Source organism: Meriones unguiculatus, chromosome 11 (genome assembly GCF_030254825.1).
Source record: "Meriones unguiculatus strain TT.TT164.6M chromosome 11, Bangor_MerUng_6.1, whole genome shotgun sequence".
NCBI classification, from domain to species: Eukaryota; Metazoa; Chordata; class Mammalia; order Rodentia; family Muridae; genus Meriones; species Meriones unguiculatus.
Window position 1 is genome coordinate 35980883 of NC_083359.1, and position 10719 is coordinate 35991601.

Here is a 10719-nt window from a genome sequence, read left to right on the forward strand (position 1 = left end):
CTAGCTCTGAGCAAGTGAAGACAGCAGCTAGTCTAGCTGAGTCAGCAAACTCCACATGCAGTGAGAGACCCTGTCTCAAAAAAAATAAGGTGGAAAGCAATTGAGGGAGACACCTGATATGAACCTACGGTCAGCACATGCACACACACAAATGTATACATACATACATATATATAGATATCTATATCTATAGATATACATGACATGTACATATACATACACACAACCAAAAATATTCCCAATGAAATAAGATTTAATATTTCATTGCTAGAATATCCTTCACTCATCAGTCTCTCTTTCTGCCTTTTATAGTTTGAAACTGAAATGTTCTCAAAGGTTTGAGTTTTGAACACTTGTTCCCTAGTTGGTATAACTACTCTGAGAGGCTGGAAACCTTTAGAAAGTGGGACTTGGGGCTGGAGAGAATCACAACAGATAGGAGCACAGACTGCTCTTCCAGAGGACCCAGGTTCAAATCCCAGCCCTCACACGACTGCTCATAACTGTCTGTAATTCTAGTTCCAGGGGATCTGACACCTTCACACAAACATACCAAGCAAAACACCAGTGCACATAAAATAAAAATTAAAAAATGCACACACACAGAAAGTGGGACTTAGCTAGAAAAAATAGGTCCCTGGGGGTAGCCTCTTAAAGGTTGTGTTTGCATCTAGTTGCAACTTGCTTTCTACTTCTTGTTTTTGTTTTTAATGTGTTTGGAAGTTTTGTGTGTGTGTGTGTGTGTGTGTGTGTGTGTGTGTGTGTGTTCTAAATACACCCATGCATACAGTTATATACTGAGTCTTGCAAGTTCTCATAGAGCAGTGGTTCTCAACCTTCCTAACTCCACAGCCCTTTAATACTCCTGATCATAAAATTATTTCACCACTACTTTGTAACTATAATGTTGCTACTGTTGTAAATTGTAATGTAAATATCTTCTGTGCAAATCCTGTGGGAGTTGCACCTCACGGGTTGCACCTTACAGGTTGAGAACTGCTGTTCCAAAGACTCACCCTGGAAGTCGTGCTGAAGGCTTGGGCACACATGCTTGAAGCCGGTGCTTCCCAAATCTGGCTAACTAAAAGACCCATCAACGTAGCAACAGATCCCGGTGTCTCAATGTAGGCCCCTGGGCTTCGAGATCAGTGTATTTCAAAGCTTCCAGACTTCCTCCCTCCATCCCTCCCTTCCACCCTCCTTCTTCCTCTCTCCCTCCCTTCCTCCCTCCCTCTGTGTGTGTGTGTGTGTGTGTGTGTGTGTATGTGTGTGTGTGTGTGTGTGTGTGTGTGTGTGAACAAATGCCAAATGCAAATGCCTCAGTAAAAAGGGAAAACAGCTGGAAGAAAACTATTTTAAGAGAACTTTTCAGGGAAGAATCATACCTTGTATCTGCCACCTGGAAGACTCTAGCTGAATGTATGAATAATGTATATAACAGATGGGAAGCAGAATTTTTTTTTTCTTTGTCTCATTTGAATCTTCTATGTTAGTGTCAGGAAGGAACAGGTAAATGTCTATTTCTGAAACAGCTGCAACATGACAATGTGGCATCCAGTGATGAAACTGCGATTGAAGAGTAAGACAGGTATACGAGGGTAGTGTTGCTCTTCATTACAATCCCCAATGTTTGAGACCCTGAGTTGTAAGTCAAGCAAAGGAACAGACAAACATCCCAGGCAAGCAAAAGTTAGACTCCGTGTACCCTGGTGTTTGGTTTTTACAGTGGGTGGGAACAGCAATTAGCTAGAATACCTTGTAGCTACCTCTTGAAGAGAGAAGGGTACAATTCCAAAACCTACTTCAAAAAACAAAAAAAACGACAGGTGTGTGTGTGTGTGTGTTAAATATAAATGACAAAGAGCAGTGTAGCTGAGAAGCATGCATCCTTCAGATCTATGACTAACAAAAGAGGAAACCCCCAAACACTAAGATTTTTCTCATTCATTTCTGTTTGTTTTTCAAGACAGGATTTCTCTGTGTGGCTCTGGATGGCCCAAAACTCAGTCTGGCTGACCTCAAACTCAGAGATCTGCCTGTCTCTGCCTCCTGAGTGCTGGGATGAAAAGCCCCTTTCTCACTCTTTTGGCCTCTGGCAGTCTGATCTCAGTTCTTTCTCTGATGCACTGAAGGCAAAGGCCACACAATCTGGATTTTATTGTGCATGTTACCTTGTGAACTAATTTTCTAAATGTTACAAGATGCCTTAGCCGGGTGTGGTGGCACACGCCTGTAATCCCAGCACTCTGGGAGGCAAAGCAGGCGAATCTGTATGTGTGTTTGAGGTCAGTATGGCCTACAAAGCAAGTACAGGACAGCCAGGGCCAAACAGAGAAACTCTGTCTTAAATAATAATAATAATAATAACAATAACAATAAGTCTTAAAGTCAGTCTTTCATGCTGGACACTTTCACAGACAAACAAAAAAAAAATATATATGGTTATGTCCTCATAAAATCCAGATCTGAGGCACTAATGATGAATAAACAGTTTCTAAGAGAGACTTTTTGAGAAGTAGGCAGATATGTCCCTGATGGATTTTGCTTTTCAATAACAAGTTATTGAACCAATTCACCAAAACATATCTCGAAGAATCAAAAAGCTCTCATTCATAAATCATATCGTGTCTATGGAGCAGAACAAAGGAAATGAAGAGGATGACAGTGGAAACTGATAACCACAGGTGTCACCAATAAAAGTTAGACTCAGATGCCATGGCATTTAAAGCCAGAATCCTTAGAATGCAATAATAAAGTGAATCTTCAGAATGTAAAAGAAGTCCCGGGAGAAATTATCCTTTTAGAAGGATATGAGATGTGTACCTTTTCTGGATTTGTACATTGCTTACATCCTAACAAAACGTTCTAATCCATTTCACAGTGGGATTCAAAGGCAAATTCTCCACAAGGGAAATAGAAGTTTGTTTTTTATCTACTGTAGTAATTTAATGTAATTTATCAAGTTATTTTTTTTTCACAAAGAATTCAGCTGCATACCCTTTCACACTGATCCCAAAAGACTAATCCAAGGTTAATTTAATGTAGGAGCCCAGAAATGAGAGTCAGGAGACCTGAATTCTGCCATTAACTTAATCTCTATTTGCCTAAGTTGCCTAATATGTCAAATGGGACAAAAACATTTACCCTTCCTATTTCACAGGTTTTTTGGTAGGATTAAAAATGACATTAAAAATATGAAGGTGAAAAAAATATGGATGTGTTTTGGAAATGTGACATAAATCATATAAACAGGTGCTGATTAATTGGACACTTGGTAACACATACACATTATACATCACTAGAAAGTTAGACTTTAGAGATAGCTGGGACATCATGAAGTTCAATCAGCTCATTTGCCATATTAATAAATGACGGTCAGAAATCACAAGACACAGCCCAGACGAAATACAGCACAACCAGGTTAAGAAGCCATGCTGCCTAGACCCAGAGTTCTTTCCACTCATTCCCATCATCTCCCACAAAGGATGCCATGCCTGCGACTCATGCTCTGGCTACTCGTTCCAGGGTTATAAGACTGCAGCATATTTGTGTGAGGAAAAGCTACGGCACCTCGAAAAAGCAGAACATTTATCAGTTACCTATGGCTCCACACTCCTTCTCAATCTGCCAGAACTATTCTACCCCAGAAACCAGAGTTGTCTCTGGACTCTTTGCCATCAAACATATCATTCTCCCCAAAGAATTTTACAGGAATTTTAAAGAGTTTTTTTTGTTGTTGTTGTTGTTGTTTGTTTTTTTTTAACATAGAGGAGCCAGTTTTTCACCCCTTGCCTTTAAAAGAACCTACAGAGATCACAAAAGATATCTTTGACCTGGCTTAGCTGCTCTAAAAATACAGTTCACAAGAACATCCTATTCCGTTACCACAGAGGGAAAAGCCTAACAGCTCGACCCCTTTGGCACCCCACAGGTGATTGTTTTAAAGATGCTTTTGTTGTCTTCACAATGCCAGCGGTGAATCGTTTGCATTCTTAAAGGTAAGTTACATGTTCTGGCACTGTAAACGGTGGTAAAGTATTTCAAATTATCTCCCATTTGCTTACTGTTTTAAACAAGAGAGTACATAAACGGCAATAAAGTTATATCTTTATCAGAAAAGCATATGGTCCTTTGGCAAGCACTGTACTAACGTGCCATTGTCTGCTCAAAGTTTTATAATGTTTTCCAGATAGAGCACGGGCATAAAACAAACTGTATGCAGTTTGCTGAGGGGAAATATTAAGAATGATCACCATAATGCAGTCCATCGGTGGTTTTGCATTGTACTTCTTCTTCGATATTTTAAATAGAGTTGATGTTATGTGTCACGTAAAACAAGAGGAGTCCAGGGCGCAAGGGCGCTAGTCAGCAACGATTTATTAAAAGCCAACCACATAACAAGTACCTCATCAGTCCTATCTCTGGTTCTGACTCTGACCCTCTAAGATTGATGCTATTAACTCATTTTACAAACCCAGAAGCAACGGCTTACGGAGGCTAAGTGGCTGGCTGAAGGTTATGTTCGGGGGAAGTGGCAGAGCTGAGATTCAAACCTGGTCTGTTTGGACTAGGATTTCATCCAACACGTTTACTTACCTAATTCTTACAAGTTGTTAGAAAGTCTCCCAAACGTGAATCTGTCAGACAATAATGAGAGTGAGTGGAAAGCAAACAATAAGGACACATCTCCTTCTCCTTACTACCTTAGACATGCCTGCTGAACTTACCCTTCCCCCAACCGTAGCTCCTCAGGTTGGCGTGGACAAAGTGACTCTGTGAGGAACTCAAGCTGTGGATCAGAGCAATTAACCTGAGTCCACTTGGGGTTAAGTCCGGGTCCTGCCCTCCGTCACAAAGTTGTGTGGCCTGACTTAACCTCTTTCAGCTTTATTTCCTTCTCTGTGAACACCCTCATGGGCTTCAGTGATACAACACGTCTGAGGCATACAAAGACGCGAGGTGTGCAGAACTCTCGCTGCTGCTCCAAGCGTGCTGCTGGGTGCACAGTAAATGATAGCTCTTTTCACTGGGGCTATCGTTGAGAGGCTGCTGTATAAAAATAAAGGATGCATGATTGGGGAAACAAAACAAAGCTCGCATGTTCTGGTTTAACTGGTTGTTGTTAGCATCTAGTGGCTTCACTCCTCTAGATTTAGGAGCATCTTAAAAGCAAAAAGTGAGTATCAAGGGCCAGGTTTCTATTTTCAAAAAACAGATACCCCTCCCCCTCTCTCTCTCTGCTCAGCAAACACTAAAGTTGGTCTGACAGCTTAAAACAAAACCCACTTGCTTTCTCCTGACAGTTGAAGTAGAAGATTAGCGCCGCTGAGAGGGTGAAGAGTTCCTGGAATTTCTAATTAGGGTGTCAGTTCCTACCCTGCACACCCCACGCTTTTGTGTTTTTGCATAATAATCTTCTAACCCTCATTCACACCATTCCCAAACTCTTCTAAAATAAACAGATGACGACGACAACAACAAAAGACATACAATCTCTACTGAAAATAAAATAGCAGACCGACTGCATGCAAAGCCTTATGGAATGGAATGGAAACCAATTTGCATGAATTTGCTGCCCAGGGAAACTCTAGGAGACTTGCAGTTCTTTTCTGTTTGTATGACTGAGTCTTGGTGTTTTGAGGCAGGGTTTCTCTCTCTATGTAGTCCTGGCTGTCCTGGAACTTGGTATGTAGGCCAGGCTGGCCTTGAACTCATAGTAATCCTCCTATGTCTACCTCCCAAGTGGACAACACCAAGCCTGTCCAATGTTTTTGCTTATGCCATGCTGCAGGAGAAAATGCAGATGTCCTTAATAAGAAAGCACTTTCGATTTGTTTGTTTTTGCATTACTGTAATAAAATGCCTAGAGTGGGCCAACATTCTGAAACAACAAGGTTTGTAACTTAGGGTGGTGCTCTGGCAAGGCTGGATGCATGTCTACCGGCAGGAGCACCTTTAAAGAAATAGATCACATCACAATAGCAGGAAGCAAGAGGGTGACCAGGGCTTGGTCTTACACTTCTTAAAACTTGCTTTCAGGTGAGCAGCATAAGATCCCTTAATAGTTTTTAAGAATAGTTCCCCTAGTTTATCCAAAGACCTCCCATCAGCCACCACTCCTCAGAGATCCCACCTTCCAACAGTCACACTGAAAACTTGCTTCCAGCTCATGGACTTTAGTGGCCACACTTAACTCATGTACAAACCATAGACTTTTAAATACCTTGGGATAAATGAAGAGAGGACAACATCTGACCAGGAAAGGAGGAAAAAAAATGAGCCAGTAGTCTGACAAAGAGCCAATGCAGAGTTTTGCATTGAAAGAGGACAAACCTACTAAAATCTGTATATCTAAAGAAACTAATCAAGAGAGAAGACCCTGACTAAAATACTCAATCCCCATCCTGAAAGGCAAAGAGGAAGGACATCAGAAGAAGAAGAAAACAGGAAACAACCTAGGAACCTGCCACAGAGGGCCTCTGAAAGGCTTTGCCCTGCAGACAATCAAAGCAGACGCTGAGACTTATGGCCAACTGTTGGGCAGTGTGCATGGAATCTTATGTAAGAAGTGGGAAATAGTAAGATCTGGAGAGGACAGGAACTCCCCAAGGAGAGCAACAGAACCAGAAAATTTGAATACAGGGGTCTTCCCAGAGACTCATGCTCCTACCCAAGTACTATGCATGCATGGAGATAACATAACCTAAAACCCCTGCACAGATGTAGCCCAGGGCAGTTTAGTATCCAAGTGGGTTACATAGTAATGTGAAGAGGGACTGTCTCTGACATAATCTGATTGGCCTGCTCTTTGATCACCTCCCCCTGAGGGGGAACAGCCTTACCAAGTCACAGAAAATGACAATGCAGCCACTCCTGATGAGATCTGATAGACTAAGATCAGAAGGAAGGAGAGGAGACCTCCCCTATCAGTGGACTTGGGGAGGGACATGCATAAATAAGGGGGAGGGAGGGTGGGATCGGGAGTGGAGGAGGGAGAGGCTTATGGGGGGATACAAAATGAATAAAGTGTAATTAATAATAAAAAATAAAAATAAATAAAAAAGAAAGTTAAAACTCAGAGTATATAAGTCTAACAGAAGTCATTATGAAAGGTTTTGTTGAAATCACCCACAAGGTTGTGTCTCAAGAGAATTAGTTTTTACTTAATTTTCAGTTCCCAGGGAGTCCTTTTTATCTTTTCTGTGCAGTTCAAGTCTCCTGTTTCATAGACTGCAGTGGTTCAGGTATATGAGAAAATTCTGTCAGAACTACGTTGATACTTGAAACATGCTTTGGGAAATAGTAAGACACAGTCTTTGATAGAAACATATTTGGGAAGAAATGTTTTTAAACCTTTAGATAGTAAAAAAAAAATACTGACAAGTAACTCTTTCTTAAAGCTTAATAAGACAAAAGATACGTAAAAGCTGGAAGCCTGATTTCAAATCTTTGAAGCCTTTCACATTGGGTGAGGTACTGGACTTCGGGAGCTTGCAGGTGAACCCTGATATAGCCTGTAGAAGAATGTGAGCACAGGGCATGGAAGGGCTCAACGCTTGATACTTCAGGCTTTGAAAAGTGCTACCATGTCATGGAGAGGTTCTGAGCGGGTAGAAACACACACTAGTCTTCCAGAGGACCTAAGTTCAATTTCCAGTACCTACATCGGACTGCTCATAAACCACCTATAGGTCCAGTTCCAAGGAGTTCTAACACCCTGGCTTCCATAGGCACCTGCTCTCAAATGCACAAAATGCCTCCCAACACACTCATATACATAATTTTTAAAAAACCTGTAACTGATACCACCTGTACTTAGTAGCACAGTCATAAATCAGACTTCTTTCCTCCCCCTTCTTCCTCCAAATGACCTAGGAGTTTGCTAGCACTGTTCTAACGAAGTTCCATAGGTGGGGTGACGAACAGGAAGTTATTGTCCCACACTTTGGTTCATTAGCTATGATGGTTAATACTGATTTACAACTTGATAGGATCTAGGGTTACCTAGGAAACCAGCTCTGGGCGTACCCCTGGGGAGTTACCTAGGTGAGGCTAGTCTCTGAGGAAGTGCGCAAGGGGTCATCTAGATGGGGTTAATTGAGGTGGGAAGACTGAGCGTGGACGCAGCACCATCTTGTGGTCTAGGGTCCCGGACTAAATAAAAAGCAGAGTCGGCTGCATCCTTGCTGAAGACGCAACATGACCAGCTACTTCAAACTCCTGCTACCATGAAGCACCAGAGCATCAAACTCTGAGCCAAAATAAACCCTTTCTTCTTTAAATGAATTCCGTCAGGCATTTTGTCAACAAAGCAAGTGCCCAGTACAGTAAGAGAGAAGTCCTTGATCCAAGGTTTTGGCAGGGTGGGTTCCTTATGAAACCTCTATTCTTGGCTTATAGGGGACCGTCCTTCTTCTGTGTCTTTACACAGCTTCTTCTTATGTCTATGTTCTATGTCTAAATTTCTTTTTCCCACAGGGACACTGGGCACGGTGTGTTTGGACCCATTCAAGTGCTCTCATTTCCAGGAACTTCATCAGTTCTCCACAGACCTTATCTCTGAATACAGTCAGAATCTGAGGTAATGATGGTTGAGACCTCAGTGCTCACTGATCTCTCAAAAGAGTGAGCCGTCGCTCTGGGCCCTGTTCAACTTTCTGCATTATGAAAACAAGAAAGAAAACATCTTAATCTCTCTACTAAGTTATTTGCTGCCCTTACTTCATGCCCAGTTTTGGCTGGTTGGTTTGTTTGTGCTGTTTTAGTCTAACCATTTAGCTTTTGCTGTATTTCCCCAACTCATAAAGCCCATGTTCCTTAGCCTTTCACAGCACTCCCTTCCTTTCCAGGGAGTTGCAGAGAGCAACGTGGTGTTGTACCAAAATGTGACAATAGTTCTTATAATTTTACTTTAGCCTTAGCCTATAAACTTAATTTGACCTATGTTTCTTGCCCTAACTATGACCTTAGACCTAGCCAATGAGCTTAAGACTAGAGAGCACTTCTTTGTCTAGATAGCCTAAATGTTGCGACTGTACCTGCTTTTGTTTTTTCCCATATAAAAACTAGGCTTGGGAACTGCCCAGGGTCACAGTCTTGGCTCCAGAGGCCAACCGTGTCCCCGATCAATCCGTTTGGAAAAGAACGTTCGATAAATCATGTTTGGAATCGATTTTTTGTTTGTTTGTTTGTTTTTTGAGACAGGGTTTCTCTGTGTAGAGAAACTTGGACTTGCTTTGTAGACCAGGATGGCCTTGAACTCACAGAGATCTGCCTGCCTCTGCCTCCCTGAGTGCTGGGACTGTAGGTATCAGCCACAGCACCCAGCTTGGAATTGATTCTTGAGTCTGAGTGGTCTGCGGACTATTGGTAGACCCCAACAGTCATACTGCTCTACAGACTCAAAGGGTCCATCCTTAAAAGGTCCTTGTAATGCCCTCTGAGGAACCTGCCTGACTCCATTTTGAAGGCAGGAACCATTATGCTGTACTGTTAAAAACAACTTTCTATCTCTATTTCCTGGTAGACTTCCAGGACTTCCCCCAACCCATGATCATGACTTCTTTTGGGGAACACCCAAACCGTCCCTAACCCTCCCTAATCAAAAAGCAGTGATGGCTGGTTTTTGTGGTTTGTTTTTGTTATTGTTGGTTTTAGATTTTTCCCTGCTTTCTCACTGCTCCATTGTCTTTTGCAAACCTGGATTGTACCTTTTAGTGATTTTCCCCCTTAAAAGGTTTCTAAGAAATGAACTTGAGATTGCTCTTTTTAGCCCTACTTAGCAGGCAGTCACTGGCTAGCTCTCAGGTACACTCCAATAAAAATCAAGCTTGCTTCAAATGTGACTCAAAATTGTGGCCGTGGTCTTATTCTTGCCCAGTGAGATTAACATTATCTAATATTTCCTTTCTGGATCTGTAATTCCCTGACTGCTGAGGTTGTCCCACCACATTGCCAAAATTTCAATCCCACAGAACTCCATGGATCTCCCTATACTGTTGAGTAGGGTAAGCTCTCATAGCTGGAGCAAAGAAGGCCACCCCAAGTGAGATGACTGTCTTCAGGGATGGGGCAATAGAGACTCCATACCTAACACAGCTAGGGCTCTTGCTCTTAAACTAGCAATAACGGACTTTGGCAGCAGTTCTCCTCAGAACTGGGACCTTAGCTGAAAGGCATGACCAGACACTCCATTTCCGTAAGAGAAAGCAAGAGATGTCTTCCCCCCCCCTTTAAATTACCTAGTTATAGGATGGGAATCATAAGAGAAAAAGAAGTATGGAAAGTTGCTCTTCAAGTATCTGACCTTCTGGGAGCCTATATGTTTTAGGGACAGATAACTTCCCAATGAGACTTTTTATAATAAAGCTTTCATTGCTTTCAAAAATATTAACTTTTGCAGTCCTTCCGGGTAGATCAAAGGGACCCTGCAGTTACAGTCACAATATCCTAAAGATTTAGCTTCTCCATAATAATAGGTAGGAACCTAAACATTGCCATGGGCCAAAACTATATTATTTGAAATGAAAGCTCTCATAAATATCCAACTATGAAGTCACTATCTATCAACTGCTGTTATATAAACAGGTCAGAGCCAAGTCTCCCATGTGTCAATATTGGAGCAGCCACAAAGAGTGATTTTGCATCCAAAACTCACAAATTAAACAAGCCCTTGCTCTGTCAGCCAATTTTTGGGAAGCCTAGTTTGGTTTGGATAGT